Consider the following 15,903-nt stretch of genomic DNA (forward strand, 5'->3'; position numbering starts at 1 on the left):
TGGTCGGGCAGCAAGACACACGCACATACTGAAAGTCCGGACATTTAACAAGGATATGCACGACTGTAAAAGGGACAATTGCACTTTTGACAAGAAGGAGCAAGGGCAACACTCCATAAAGTGCCCGTGAGTTAAAAGTGTATGACCAATACGTAATCTCGCCAGAGCTGTTTCTCACTGCTCGTTACAATGGTAAGAGGAAGGCCATGGGGACACACTACCTTTACCAGTCTGCAGTTTGTTACCAGTAACAGAAGACCAACGGGCAAGGATTGTGGAATGAATAACCGGGTAGAAGCTGGAATAAGGAACACCTTTATGGGCGATATGACAAGTACGGATAGTCTCCTTAGTGGCAGCGTTTGCACACTCATTTAAGGACACAACAATAAGACTGGGAACTCAGCAAAACTACTATCTTAACAGCATCGATGGCCGTGGACGACACTCACGTCCAATTTTTTTCTCACGAGTCCTAGCTGTGGACAGAGCTCGCGTCCAATACAAAAATATTTGTATAAAATTCATTTTTTATCCGATCGACTTCAGGATAGTTTCAAAATAAGCGCCCTTAGAGTGCGCATAATTTGATACCAAAATGAAAGATGTAACACGAAACCTGATGTCAGAACATTTGAAAGATTATAAATACATTTTTGGTCAAAATTTTAAAACATTTGTTAAAATTTTATTTATTGTGCTATTATTTTGGGACTAGTATTAAAATGTGCGCCTTTACATTACGAACAATTTGATACCAAAATGAAAGATGTAACACAAAAATTTATGTCAGAACACTGGAAAGATATAAATAATTTTGTGATGAGTGTACAAAATTAAAATATTTGTTAAAATTCCAGTTATTGCTCTATTATTAAGGGGCTAGTTTTTAAATACGAGCCTTTATATTGCGAACAATTTGATACCAAAATGAAAGACGTAATACGAAAATTTATGTTATCAAACTGAACGAGTATACTGTACATATTAGGTTGCGGTGTGCCAATTGGTGCTCATTTACGGGTAACTTTAGGGTTTCCTGCGAGGAATCACGCCGGGCTTTTGTACATTATATGCATATATAGGGAATTTAATTGCGAACACAATGATACCAAAATGAAAGATGTAGTACGAGAATTATGGTAAGAAAACTGAAGCGAGAAAACACATTTTACTGATTTTGTGCACTCATGGGTAACTTTTGCCGACTTTAGGCTTTGCTGTTGGGAGTCACGCCAGGCCTTTGGACATTATATGCATGTACACCTGTAGGGAATTCTATTGCAAACACAATGATACCAAAACGAATGACGTAGCACGAGAATCAAGGTGAGAAAACTGAAACGAGTACACACATTTCAGTGTCGCCGCGTGCTTGCCTGCACGCTCGCCCACACGCCGGGGGTGTGACCTCTAAGTTGGCGGCGCGCCGGCCTGGATTAAAGGACTCCAGAGCCATGAGGGCACTGTGAGAGTCAACTAAAAACACCAAAGGAAGATTTACAGCTAGAAAGCAGTTAATGAAGAGCATACAAAATACTGTAGCATAAAGATCTACCCTGAAGAAGCTAGTCTCTGGAGGCAGGTGACACATATAGGTGTGGTCAGGAAACACAACAAAGTAGCCTAAACTTCTGCAGAATTGGACCCATCTATTAAAACGGAAATAGAGTGGGAGTATGAAGAAAAGTGTGCAAGGAAAAAGCGTTTCAGAACTGTAGAAAAAGTAAAAGCTTTAGTCACATGGATCAAAGTTTTATAAAACCTAAGAAGGGGGATCCACCATCTTGAGGTTATCTTGAGATGATTTCGGGGCTTTAGTGTCCCCGCGGCCCGGTCCTCGACCAGGCCTCCACCCCCAGGAAGCAGCCCGTGACAGCTGACTAACACCCAGGTACCTATTTTACTGCTAGGTAACAGGGGCATAGGGTGAAAGAAACTCTGCCCATTATTTCTCGCCGGTGCCTGGGATCGAACAGGCGCCTGTGATCCTTGTGATCCTGTGACCGGGACCACAGGATCACAAGTCCAGCGTGCTGTCCGCTCGGCCGACCGGCTCCCTCGACCGACCATGGGGGCAAGGATGGAACGACACGAAGAGAAATGTTGGTAACAAACTGAAAGAGAACCTTGCAAGCGAGACAACCGTACAGAATGAGGTAGATGGTGAAAGGGAACAGGGACCACAGGAGGAGTTAACACTTTCGCGCTTTAGATTAGAGATAACTAGTCGCCGTTTTCTCTTACGATTCCGCATAACAGCCGAGTTTTCTCGTCCATCGAAAAAATATTTCTATAAATTCCATTTTTTAACCGAAATGGGTGGGGATACTTTTGTTTTGTAGGGAATTTATTTGTGAATGTTTTGGTACCAGAATGAATATTATATCACATAAACTTCTATGAGTAAAAAAAAAAATACACAAAGTATGTTTGGGGGTGTGGCGAGTGTGTGGCAGTGGGTTCCCTTTAGCCGTTGATATATCCAACACGTGGGAAATATTTGTATGTGTTATGTATATGTCTGTGTAGGGAATTTTACTGCGATCACTGTCATACAAATTATAAAATGTTTCAACAAGTATAAACATGACAAACATCAAACGAACGAAAACAATGCGTTCGTTTCTGCTGCGAACGCATACTGAGCGACGTGGTTCTATATTTGGCGCTTCTCTTACACATGCTTTGTACAAATGTTATACAGTTCATCTTATAGAAAATTTTATTGCGAACACATTGGTATAAAAAAGAAATACGTACATAGAAAAGTAGGGTCAGAAAACGTATAAACTTTCCAAGCATGATTTCCCCCCTGTGTTTTCGCCAGTGCGCTCGCGGCTAACTACTCTCCACTTCACACACTCTTGCGGGTGGGCAATTACCTATATTAAACATTCATATGCATATGTCCGTGTAGAGAATTTTATTGCAATTCCAATGATACCAAAATTAGCGATGTAGGACAACTGTAGGCTTCGCAACCATTAAGAGAGTGGAAACATTTTGTTGCTGTTTGGCGCTCTCGGCGAGTGATCTGCATAGTTTTTTATTTGGTGTTGATACTCCTTATGCTTGGGCGGCATTTTATAGGTATGCTCTTATAGACAATTTCATTGCGAACACAGTGATACCAAATTTAAATACGTGCGCCTTCAATTATTGTCAGGACAGTCAAAAGAGTGTACACTTTTCGGTCTTACCGCGTAGGCGCGCGAAGTGCCGAAAGCATCTGGGGTATTGTTTTTTTTTGAGCGCCGAGAGCGCAAAAGTGTTAAGGTCAAAGTACGACATAAGCGAGAGTGAGGGTGTTGTAGGGACCACACAGGGTAGCAAAGAAAGTAGCGATCATGGTGATCCTATAGACAGGATGCCAGTTTCAACATACAGGTTTAGGGTGGGAGTCAAACGAAAGGCACCAGAGCTGAGGCGTAACCCAGTACTGTGCAAAGCATGAAGATGGCAAAGAGTAGAAGGAGAGGCAGACGAGTAAGCAGGGCAACCATAATCGAGTTTAGACAGTATGAGAGAGGAATATAAAGAGATGAACGAGTGTCAAAGATTAACCCCAAAAGCTTAACAGAATTTTTGTACAAAAGGGGATTACCATAAACAACAAAGGGGGAAGAATGACCTGCTTCCGAGTAAAAGTCATGGCACAAGTTTTAGTTGTAGAGAACATGAAGCCATGATTGGTGGCCCAGGACAACATGGCATCCATTGCAAGTTGACGCTGCTGTTTAAAGAAAGGCGAGTCATCACCGTGATAGTAAAGGGTAAGATCGTCAACATAGAGAGCTGAGAAAATGCCAGAGGGAAGGGAGGAAAGAAAATCATTGAGGGCAACCAGGAAAAGAAATAGTGCTCAGAACACTACCTTGGGGTACACCTTCGTATTACCAAAAAGATGCAAAGAGTGATACCAAGCCTCACTCTAAAGGAACGACTGGAGAGGAAGCTTTGTAGGCAGAGAGGGAGATTATCATGAAGACCAGAAGAACGGAGTTGGAACAGAATATGGTATCTCCAGGTGATGTCATACGCCTTTTCCAGGTCAAAAACGACAGCAATAACGGAGGTCTTCAAAGCAAAGGAAGGATGAATATAGACCTCCAATTTCACCAAGACATCACTCGTGCTGCGACACTTGCGAAAGCCAAATTGAGGAGGAGGAAAGTGGTGATAGTGTTCCAAGAACCACATCAGACGGACAGTGATCATGCATTTAAGAGAGTTTGCAGAAAACCCGTGAGGGCAATGGGGCAGAAGTCCTTAGGGGACATTCGTGGAGACCCTAGTTTCTGAACAGGAAGAACAACCACCTCAAGCCAGTCCTCAGGGACTGATGACAACTCCCAGATATGTTTATACATATTCAGTAAATATTGAAACATGCATGGAGGGTGATGGCGAAGCATCTCATAATGAACGTCATCTGAGTCCACTGCCGAAGAATCGCCGAGGGTTAGAGCAGACTGGAATTCAGAGAGAGAAGGAATCATTAAAGGGAAGCAGGAGATGTGTGCAAAAATCCAAGGGACCAAACTCAAGAAGGGGCTTACAAGTAAGGAAAGATGGAGGAAGATGAGAACTGGAGCTAAAAGTCAAAAAGTGTGAAACCAGTTCGGTCACGACCGACACCCGATCCGCCATAATAGAACCATGGAGGTGAAAGACTAGCGAGATATCTGCAACAAACTTACCTGCTATCTTATGGATTTTCTTCCAGATCTGGGGCAGAAGAGTGTCAGTCATAATGGTGGAGACTTAAGATTTCCTACTCTCACGTTTAGCCAAATGGATGACCCTATGGGCCACCACACTCGCCTTCCAAAACAAAAGAAAAATGAGTAGGAATCTCTCAAGTGTCGGTGTTTCTTCCGGGCTGCACGTTTACAGTGGACAGCCCGAGCACAGTCTGCATTCCACAAGGGAAAACACTTCCACGTGCCCCGGGAGGTATTGCGAGGAACAGAGCGTAGGGCAGCGTCTAATATGGTGACATGAAAAGGGAGGAGGGCTCGAGGGTGAGGCAGATCGGAGAGGTTGGAAAGAGTAGCATGTAGGGTGAATAGATTCCAGTCACCTTTACAAACTGCCACCTAGGGAAGGAGAGGGGAGAGTGAAAAAAGAAGATGATGACAAGGATGGAGAAATGGTCACTGTTATGGAGGTCATCAAGAACTTGCCATGTGAAATCTAAATAAAGAGAAGACGAGCAAAGAAAAAGATCAAGACAGGAGAGGGTGCAATTGCGTGAGTCAACATGAGTGGGTTCACCAGAATTCAGGAGAGAGAGATTCAGAAGAGAAGACAAAAGGTTCAAGAAAGCAGCCTTGGGTGTTTGTCAGAACATCGCCCCAGAGGGTTTGCTGACAGTTAAAATCACCAAACAGGAGTGCAGGCTCAGGTAAGGAGTGCAACAGGTGTTTAAGATCAGGAAAAGAAAGTGGGACATTGGGGGGAGATAAATGGAACAGACTGTATATCATTTACTCACAAAGATACTGAATGTGTGACTAAATAAGTAGGGGGACGAAGGAAATATCAGTACGAGTCAAGAAAGCAGTAGAGATATGCGCCCCAGGAAAAGCGGGAAGGGGGAGAGAAAGGTGTTGGAAATCCGACACACATAACATGTTAACATAGTGTAGTTAGCCATTACCAAAGTTAAGGAAAATGGGAGATTCTGTGATGTCATCACAACAAACCCATATTTACACATCATGTATATTTAAACTCCACATACAGTGGTACCTCGGAATGCGATTGTCCCTGTATGCGAGGTTTTCGGAAGGCGAGGTGTATTTACTCCAAAAATTTGTCTCGGAAGGCGATGGTTACTTCGGGAGGCGAGTTTGAACGCGAGTTTGTTGATACGCGTACAGCCGACCTAGTGCGTGGTCGTTCGGCGATCGTCGCCCCTCTGCCCCGCTGCCCCTCAGTTCACCATTGTCTCGCGCTCAGTGACTACCCCCACATCAATTCTTGTCGTGGATTTTAAGTGTTTTGTTGGATTTTTGGTGATTTGTCTATACAATTTGTTATTATATATCTCACCATGAGTCCCAAGAAAGCCAGTGGTAAGGATAAAGGCCAGAAAGCTCATGTGAGGATGACAATAGAGGAGAAACAAGAGATCATTCGGAAGCATGAGAACGGTACACGTGTTGTTGATCTTTGTAGGCAGTACAAGAAAGCCACATCAACAATATGCACTATACTTAAGAAGAAAAATAAGATTATGAGTGCTAATGTGGCAAAAGGAGTAAGAACATTAACGACACAAAGACCACAAATACTTGAAGAAGTGGAAAAGTTGTTATTAATTTGGATACACGACAAGGAGTTGAGGGGTGATAGTGTTTCGGAGGCCATTATTTGTGAGAAAGCCAGGGTGTTGCACGAAGACCTTCTAAAAAAGACCCCTGCAACGAGTGATGCAGATAAGAAAGAGTTTAAGGCAAGCAGGGGCTGGTTTGAAAAATTTAGAAAGAGAAGTGGTATCCATAGTGTTACAAGGCATGGGGAGGCAGCCAGCTCAGACAAACCAGCCGCTGGACGATTTATTGACGAATTTAAAGAGTTTGCACAGGTTGAGGGATACCTACCGCAACAAGTGTTTAATTGTGACGAAACAGGACTGTTTTGGAAAAGAATGCCTAAGAGGACATACATTACCAAGGAGGAAAAATCCTTGCCTGGACACAAGCCTATGAAAGATAGGTTTACGCTTGTGCTGTGTTCAAATGCGAGTGGCGATTTGAAAATTAAACCCTTGCTAGTGTATCATTCTGAAAATCCAGGGGGTTTTCAAACAGTATAATGTGCAGAAAACCCGTTTGTCTGTGATGTGGAAGTCTAATAAAAAAGCATGGGTCACTAGGCTTATTTTTTCGGAGTGGGTGAATGAAGTGCTGTGCCCTGCCATAGAAAAATATCTGCAGGAGAAACAATTGCCACTCAAAGCCGTGCTTCTCCTTGACAATGCTCCTGCTCATCCTCCAGGCTTGAAAGATGATTTGATGCCTCAATACAATAAATTCCTCACAGTTAAATTCCTTCCTCCTAACACCACTCCTCTAATTCAGCCTATGGACCAGAAAATCATAGCGAATTTTAAGAAACTGTATGAAAGGGCACTTTTCCGGAAATGTTTTGAAGTGACTGAAGCCACAAACCTCACCCTCAAAGAGTTCTGGAGAGAGCATTTTAACGTTTGTAGTGCTTTAAAACTCGTTGACAAAGCCTGGCAAGAAGTGACTCAAAGAACCCTGATCTCTGGCTGGAGAAAATTGTGGCCTGAAGGTGTGAGAGAACTAGACTTTGAGGGGTTTGAGCCTATAAATGATGCGCCTATTGTTGAGGAAATTGTTAGTCTAGGCCAGCAAATGGGCTTGGAATTGGATGGTGATGATGTGGAGGAGTTGGTGGAAGAACACAACAAAGAACTGACCACCGAAGAACTCCTAGCCCTTCAACAGGAACAGCAAGCCAACACAGCAGCGAATGATTCTGCAGTGGAGGAGGAGGTGGCAGCAGCACCAACAGCACCAGCGAATGTCCCTTCTGCAGTAATTAAGAAGGTGTGTCAGATGTGGGAAGAGATTCAAACAACTATTGAACATACTCACCCAGACAAAGCTGTAGTAGGCCGTTGTCTTAATCTTTTCAATGACAATGTGATGCCTTACTACAGAGAGAGCTTGCGAAGAAGGGAAAAGCAAGCTTCCATGGACAAATTTGTGGTGAGGAAATCGAGCAGTGAGCCTCAACCAGGACCTAGTGGCACTCAGGTTAAACGTCCCAGGGAGAGCACACCAGAAAGGTCCTCACTGCCTGATGTGATTATGGAAGGGGACTCCCCTTCCAAACAGTAACTCCTCTCCTCCTCCCCCCTCCTCACCATCTTCCATACACCTACAGCACTCGACAGTAAGGTAAGTAATAACTGGAACATAGTTTTGTAGGTTTATTTAGATGAATTAGGTAAATTAGGTATAAAAATTTAGTTTGATGTGGGGTTTTTGGGGTAGTCAGGAACGGATTAATTCATTTCCCTTTATTTCTTATGGGGAAATTAACTTCGGAATGCGAGTTTTCGGAAGGCGAGGCGTCTCCAGGAACGGATTAAACTCTTATTCTGAGGTATGCCTGTATCTTTCTTTTAAACAGTCTAATGTTTAAACTTAACAAAACAGTATTCACTATGACTGGTTCTTAGATAATTATATCATAAAACCACAGGCTCCCTTGCTATTGTTAAATAAACTTAGAATATTGACAGTATTGGAACCAAATATTATTGGAACACCGCCTTGGGAAGGCATCGTCATTGTCTCGGAAAAAATGTAAACATCACAACACACACGAGACAGTGGTCCCAGAGATTTTTGCGACTTGCTTCACGCACGATAAACTATTCTATCCTAGTGCCTTGCCACAGCAACCTCTACAACAACGTGAGTACCATAGTATCTGACTTGTTTAATATCGTGTAATATCAATTTTTAAGGGCCTAATAATCTTAGATAAATTATCATTTCGGTTAAACTGTGGGGCGACCCTCCAAACAACATGAGTTTACTCATCTTTACTACATACACAAATAATTCATGTCACACCTGTATTATATATGTCAATGGAGCCATTATTGAAGCCCATTATTTTACAGGTAAACTTGTGATCTGGAGATATTAGTGAGCTGGCCAGCTATAACCTGTGATTCTTCCTTGCTTTGAGTTCCCCAGCAGCTGCCTCACAGTGCCTGCCGCCATTACATGGCACAACTAGACTACGTGTGCCACACTCTACTTTGATGTGGGAACTGTCTTTCAGGCCATATCAACCACACAGCTGAGGCTCCCTTTAAGTTGTATACTAATATAGAGTAATACAATAATATATAATAATACTCTATATAATATAGAGTAGTACTAACCAATGTAGTCTAATTCCCACCATATGTGGTATAATTTATATGAAGTAAAGGTAAATGTGGAGAGCTTATTATACACCACCAATTGTGGTGTAAGTTGTACACATCCCACCCAACTATGTGTAGCAGGTAAAACCTGGCAGGTTGAATCTAACATACAGTCCACTTAGAATCATAATTCAATATTGAAGAAACTAGAAAATAATCAAATAAAAATTACAAAATAAATATTCACTAAAAGTAAATACTGCCTGCAAGGATTACCGCAATAACGGCAGAAGTGACCAGGACGAGCACCAAGCATCGGCTCCTGGAGACAGCCACAAAACGGTGGAAACTGCGTTATCAAAAGTCGGAGTTCGTGAAAGTTGGCATACAATCCACGAATATTCTATTAAGAAAATTCTGTCAAAAACAGAGAACAGAAACAGAAAACAAGGGAGAAACAAAAGCAAAGAAGAACACAGTATACTAAGCAAGATCAGAATCAGGATCATTGGATCAGTGAAATCGGGGTTATGGGGCATAGGTAAATTTGGCAAGGATGATGGAGTTAAGGGTGCCGTAGGATGGACCAGAGGTGGACTGATAGGGTTCGGAGTGGGAGGAGGCGGCATCGGAGAGGGGCGGTCAAAGGAATCGGGGGAAGGGGGGAACAGAAACAGGGACGTACACTTCATCAAGGGCAGCATCCGAGAGAGAATCATGAACCAAGGGAACCTCTATAGCTGGAACAGGTGACTCCGCCACTGAAATGGGAGGATGATAAGAGTCAGAGCCGGAAGGTGAGGAATAGAGCAATGCCTTCTTATCTGCTGGGGAGGAAGAAGGAGAGGAACCAGGCTTAAATTTCTGACGTAGTGAGACAGGCATACCGGCAGCATTGTATTGGGTGGCAGCCTCTACAGTCTCAACAGGAGTGGTCAACATGAAGATTGCTGGGAGGAGGATGGACAACGGCCTAGACAAACTGGTGGTGTGGAGGGCCAAAAGACAGAGTGAAGGGCCGAGAAGAAGGATTGGGGCGAGAAGTGAAAGAGGGCACAGGAGACAGGGAAGACTGGGAAGGAAGGAAGGAAACACCAGACGGAGAACCAGGAGGAAGACCCTCTGGGTCTGAATGCAAAGGAGTAGGTAAGGTGGAGGTGGTGGTGGTGTCCGAATCCATGGCCTGGAAACGATTGCAAAACTGAGAAAGTGGAAGAAGGCAAGGGAAAGTGGAATACAACATGGACATAACAGGGGGAATATTAATAGGGTATTAAAAATATCAACACAAGACAGAACACGAAACAATGGGTATAAATTGGATAAGTTTAGATTTAGGAAAGACTTGGGTAAATACTGGTTCAGTAACAGGGTTGTTGATTTGTGGAACCAATTGCCGCGTAACGTGGTGGAGGTGGGGTCCCTCGATTGTTTCAAGCGCGGGTTGGACAAGTATATGAGTGGGATTGGGTGGTTATAGATAGGAGCTGCCTCGTATGGGCTAATAGGCCTTCTGCAGTTACCTTTGTTCTTATGTTCTTAACACATAAGCATAAGACATGCCAGAGAAAGAGGGAAGATGGCATACCTGGCATCTCGCCTTAGGAAAAGATAAATGATTGCGATGTTTCAAATTGAGGAAGGCTTCCTCAAATTTATAGTGCCCACATGCACGGGAAAAGGTAGGGTGGGCGTCACCGCAATTGATGCAATGAGCTTGGAAAGAAAAGCACTCTGTCTTAGAATGACCTGAATCTCCACACAAGGGGTACACACACACACTGCACTTGTGTCATTGAAGGGACCATGCCCAAATCTCCAGCACCTATTACAGAGGCAAGGGGAGGAAATATATTGTATTCCTAAACAGAGCATCTGGCACCAACAAGAATTACGGAAGATGGAAAGGACCTTCTATCAAAAGTGATCTTCACCAGGCAAAGAGGCTGATGACGACGACGACGACCACGAGAGGGTCGAGTGAACTATCAATTTAGAGGATAGAATGGTCTTGGGCTTCAAGGATATGTTCAATATCCTCATGGCAGTCCCTTTTCAGGTCCCTAACATCAGTCGTAACATGATACGGGAGAATAACTGTGCCAATACTGGCATTCAACCGGGCCTTTTTTGGAGATTCAAAAATGGGTCTCCCCAATTCAGGACAACGAGGCTAAGCAGTCAGCCGCTTCCTGATAAGGAGCTGCAATGACACGTGTACCATTACAAGTGGGGTTAAAAGTGACAAAGGTATCCACTAAATCAACTAAGTGTTTATTGGTGAATAAATCATCAGGACGTGTAGAATCAACATGACTGAGATCAAAATACTTTCTCCACGTAGCAGGACCAAACAAAGCTTGGAATGTATGAGAATCTGAAGGAATCGCGAGTGTGCAAAGGTGGAGGCGACGGTGCCAAGCACCCTAAGTAAGAGGCGGGGGTTAAAAGGTGCAGTTGTCACAAGAGCCATGCCAGGTGACAAGGTGGTCACCACTAGGGGCTTGGGGCTCAACCCTGCCACAGAGGAGGGATGGGAGCAGAGAGAGAGGTAGTCAGGATTCAGAGATGCAGCTTGGTCTGGGCCAATTGTAGCAAGTGCTACAGAGCCCGGCCTTCCATCACAGTTCGACTCGGGACTGTGATGGAAGGAAAGACCTCACTCTACCTTTTGCCCCAGCCTGGACACCCAACCATCCACCAAGGTCGCCCCTCAGAGGTGGCCCCTCCAGCGGGAGGTCTGTTGACCCAAACAAGATTCCTATGGGTGTGTACCTTACAGGTGTGTGTACTTTAGCACACACAACACCCAAAGTGGAGCAGGAGAGGGGGGCCAAGGCAAGGTATGTGAGCCACCTCACCACAACAAGGTAACACTTTGGAGTGGGCAGAATCAAGAAAACTGCAGGCCTACTCCCCCCTCAAAAAAAGCAAAAAGGCAGCTCCTTTTTATATCCATCTAAACTCCATCATGTATTGGCTCACATAACTCATTGTCAGGGCATACATATTCTATACATTTGGAAAAACATTCTATACTAAGTAAAGCATATTTAATCGGAAATAATTTTTTGTCACAAAAAATACAAAAAGTTTCCCGTTTTTCTACATTGATTTGTGGTTTTCTCATTGAGTTATAAGATTTTTATTCTTTACATTTCTAATTAGGAACAACAGAATATTCTTTTCATATTTACATTAATCATTGGACAGAAAATTGTGAACAAGTCTTAAACCAAAAGATGAAAAGCATTTATTTACAAAAGAAAATCTCTTTCCAAGCTTGTAAATGAACTCCAATAAGCTTATATATAAAAAAGGAAAAGAATATAGTAGGTGTGCGAGTGTAATTACCTAAGTGTAGTTACAAAATGATAACTATGCTCATCTTTTCCTGTTTTAAAAGAACTTTGTCAAATGACAGTTTGAAATTGCCAATGGTTTTCCATTGTTCCTTAACTTATTCTGTCTACCACTCTGTTCATTGTATCGCCTGGAGAGTACACCCATGACTCACCATGGGAACGTCCTGGTATGATCAGCCTGTGACCTCAGATTCAGCTAGAGTTAATTGAAATATTTTCTGGCTCCTCCCTAGTCAGCTTGTTCCTGTTTATGAATAATCCTGATGGTCTTGACAAACAACTTAATGGTACATCTTGAATGCTTTTTTGTACATCATGGGAAGCTGACGCCCTGATGAGCTGACCAACTATTTAGGTGTGCAAAAACACTTTTTTCCCGAGTAGGCTGAATCAGCTGGGAACAGGACCACACCAGACTTTCCCATAATATCTTTCTATTTCTATTCCCAGACTTTCGGTAATATCAGAAAGAATACCAGGAAGTAGCCTAAATGAACAGGCACACGCAAATGACCTGCTATGGATGTGCGATAGGTTTGCCTTAAACCAGCAAATAGTAGAACCAACTAGGAAGGAGAACACACTGGACCTCATTTTCACTAATAATGATGAATTGATCGGGAACATAATGATTACAAATACCTGTTACTCAGATCACAACTTAATTGAAGTTCTGACAACCATGGGGAATAGACCTTCAAAACCAGTCCAGATTCCCGGTGGAGGAGATTTCAGCAAATTCAACTTCAATAATAAACAGATAAACTGGGAGCAAATAAACCAGGACTTCACAGAAATAAACTGGGAAGAACAGCTAGAAAATGCAAACCTGAACCAGTGCCTGGAAAAAATAAGCTCAGTAGCACTAGAAATATGTTCAAACCGCATATCCCCTAAGAAAAATGAGAGAGAGATGCAGATTGGAACGGGAACGTCGTTCCCTATATAAGCGAAGAAAACGAATCGCGGAACAACTTGAGAGTCACACCCTATCTCAAGAACGGCGAAGAAGGTTAGGTAGAGAAATAGAAACAATTGAACTCAAGCTACAAGAATCATACAAAACCCAGGAGAGGCAAAGAGAGCAAAAGGCCATCAGTGAAAGAGAGAGAAATCCGAAATATTTTTTCTCCTATGCAAAATCAAGATAAAAAACCACATCTAGTATCGGGCCCCTGTGAAAGGGAGATGGAACTTTCACCGATGACAACAAAGAAATGAGCGAGTTACTGAGGAAGCAGTACGACTCTGTTTTCAGCGAGCCATTAAACGCACTAAAGATTGATAACCCAAATGAATTTTTCATGGATATGATACCAACATCAAATCATATAACAGACATCGCCCTATCCCCACTAGATTTTGAAGAAGCCATAAACAGTATGCCTATGCACTCTGCACCAGGCCCGGATTCTTGGAACTCCATATTCATCAAGAACTGTAAAAAATCACTATCACAGGCCCTTCACATTCTGTGGAGACAAAGCCTAGATACAGGTACTGGCGTTATCCCTGACATACTAAAAACAGCAGAGATAGCACCACTCCATAAAGGAGGAAATAAGGCAGAGGCAAAAAATTACAGACCGATAGCAATAACATCGCACATCATAAAAATTTTTGAGAGAGTGCTAAGAAGTAAGATCACAAAATACATGGAATCACAGCATCTTCATAGCCCCGGACAACATGGTTTCAGAACAGAGCGCTCTTGCCTGTCGCAGTTGCTGGACCACTATGATATGGCATTAGATGCTATGGAAGACAAACAAAACGCTGATGTAATTTACACAGATTTCGCAAAAGCTTTTGATAAATGTGACCATGGTGGTTATTGCACATAAAATGCGTTCAAAAGGAATTACCGGGAAAATAGGCAGATGGATCTACAATTTCCTGATAAACAGAACCCAATGTGTAATAGTCAACAAAATAAAATCCAGCCCATCAACCGTGAAGAGCTCAGTCCCCCAGGGTACTGTGCTTGCTCCAGTACTTTTTCTCATCCTCATATCGGACATAGACAAGAACACAACCTATAGCACTGTATCATCCTTTGCAGATGACACTAGGATTTTCATGAGAGTTGGCAACATAGAGGACACGGCAAACCTCCAATCAGATGTAGATCAGGTCTTTCTATGGGCTACAGAAAATAATATGGTGTTTAACGAGGATAAGTTCCAGCTCATGCGCTACAGAAAAATTGAAAATATAAAAACGGAAACCACGTACAAAACTCAGGCAAATCATAACATAGAACGAAAAGGCAATGTAAAGGATCTGGGTATACTCATGTCGGGAGACCTTACCTTTAAAGAACACAATAAAGTCACAACTGCAAGAAAAATGACAGGTTGGATAACAAGAACTTTTCACACTAGAGATGCTATACCGATGATGATACCTTTCAAAACGCTTGTGCTCTCTAGAGTGGAGTACTGCTACACAATGACAGCCCCTTTCAAAGCTGGAGAAATTGCTGACCTGGAGAGCGTGCAGAGATCCTTTACTGCTAGAATTCACTCAGTAAAACATCTATATTACTGGAACCGACTAAAGAGCCTAAATCTGTACTCCCTTGAGTGCAGGCGGGAGAGATATATAATAATTTACATGTGGAAAATAATTGAGGGGCTGGTCCCAAACCTGCACACAGAAATAACATCACATGAGACCAGAAAACATGGCAGGATGTGCAGAATACCCCCCATTGAAAAATAGAGGTGCAACAGGTACTCTAAGAGAGAACTCTATCAACATCAGAGGCCCGAGACTGTTCAACACGCTTCCACTACACATAAGGGGCATAACTGGCCGACCCCTCACAGTGTTCAAGAAAGAACTGGATAAGCACCTCCAAAGGATACCTGATCAACCAGGCTGTGACTCATACGTCAGGCTGCGAGCAGCCGCGTCTAACAGCCTGGTTGATCAGTCCAGCAACCAGGAGGCCTGGTCGACGACCAGGCCGCGGGGACGCTAAGCCCTGGAAGCACTTCAAGGTAACCCACAACAGTGTAAAATGACCCCCCCGCTTCTGTTTCAGTTGTATATATACCCCTGTATGATAGTTCGGAGAGAGAGAGTGCTGGAGTGTCGGAGGTAGTGTGAGGCTGCAGGTCAGTGAGGCTACAGGCCAGCCTCAGGAGACAGAGTGAATCCACCAGACTGAGAGGCAGAGAGAGATCTTAATTAAGGTAATGTGTGTGATCTTTGATACGTTTCCATGTCTGGATCCCGTAACAATTGCCAGTATTGCCAATGTTAAAGTAGGGATTTATAGTGGTGAATTTCAAACTTGTTCTAAATATACTCCTGTTAAACTTCCTGTCTGTGTAAATTGTTGAATCCCATTAGCTTCTGGATATAATTTGCTAACAACTGTCCCATAATTAATGACAGTTAAAGGAAGAGGACTCTCCAAGTCAAGCAATGTTTCTTGCCTCGTTGCTTGACGGGGAGCCGGTCGGCCGAGCGGACAGCACGCGGGACTTGTGATCCTGTGGTCCTGGGTTCGATCCCAGGCGCCGGCGAGAAACAATGGGCAGAGTTTCTTTCACCCTATGCCCCTGTTACCTAGCAGTAAAATAGGTACCTGGGTGTTAGTCA

At 43.2% G+C, this 15,903-nt stretch overlaps 1 protein-coding gene across 4 annotated transcripts in view; it reads right to left on the reverse strand.

The window, feature by feature from the left end:
- gek (serine/threonine-protein kinase gek) overlaps positions 1 to 15,903 on the reverse strand; it is a 494,332-nt gene that overhangs the window by 14,819 nt on the left and 463,610 nt on the right. The gene's annotated exons all lie outside the window — the stretch shown is intronic.

Source organism: Procambarus clarkii, chromosome 52 (genome assembly GCF_040958095.1).
Source record: "Procambarus clarkii isolate CNS0578487 chromosome 52, FALCON_Pclarkii_2.0, whole genome shotgun sequence".
Classification (NCBI taxonomy): Eukaryota; Metazoa; Arthropoda; class Malacostraca; order Decapoda; family Cambaridae; genus Procambarus; species Procambarus clarkii.